The sequence below is a fragment of the Hypanus sabinus genome, chromosome 31 (assembly GCF_030144855.1).
Source record: "Hypanus sabinus isolate sHypSab1 chromosome 31, sHypSab1.hap1, whole genome shotgun sequence".
In the NCBI taxonomy this organism is placed as follows: Eukaryota; Metazoa; Chordata; class Chondrichthyes; order Myliobatiformes; family Dasyatidae; genus Hypanus; species Hypanus sabinus.
In genome coordinates, this window is record NC_082736.1 from 10,275,133 (window position 1) to 10,275,627 (window position 495).

The window sequence follows — 495 nt, forward strand, 5'->3', positions numbered from 1 at the left end:
GTAGTCGTGGCCGAGTGGTTAAGGCGATGGACTAGAAATCCATTGGGGTTTCCCGCGCAGGTTCGAATCCTGCCGACTACGTGTTTATATCGGTTTTGATTCCCTGATCCCTCCCACAGATACAGATTGTAAAACGAAACTCCGATCACTGTTCGTCGCCTGCAAAACCAGGGAAATCCCCTGTGTTCCGCATTTATTCAGGCGGCCTCTACTATGCAATCGGTCAGCCGCTGTTCGACAGTTATCCGAAATGTTGGTGGTTCAAGCCTATCCAGGGGCGCTGTTGATCCAGTGGCCTTTGCTGTCCGTTTTGTGCGCTCCGTGCTGTCCCTAATACATTCATTTAAAAATACATATATCCACATACGGAAAACAGAACACTACCACGACCTGTCTTGCTTAAATTCATGTTGCTATAAACTAAATATATTGTACATGGACGATAAAACCAGCAGAAACTAGTACAGGGCACCAATGCATTTCATGTTTAAATTT

General features: G+C 45.7%; 1 non-coding gene across 1 annotated transcript; it reads left to right on the forward strand.

The window, feature by feature from the left end:
• Positions 1-81, forward strand: trnas-aga (transfer RNA serine (anticodon AGA)). The gene has a single exon. It is a non-coding gene; the product is annotated as a tRNA-Ser (tRNA).
• The last annotated feature ends 414 nt before the right edge of the window (positions 82-495 follow it).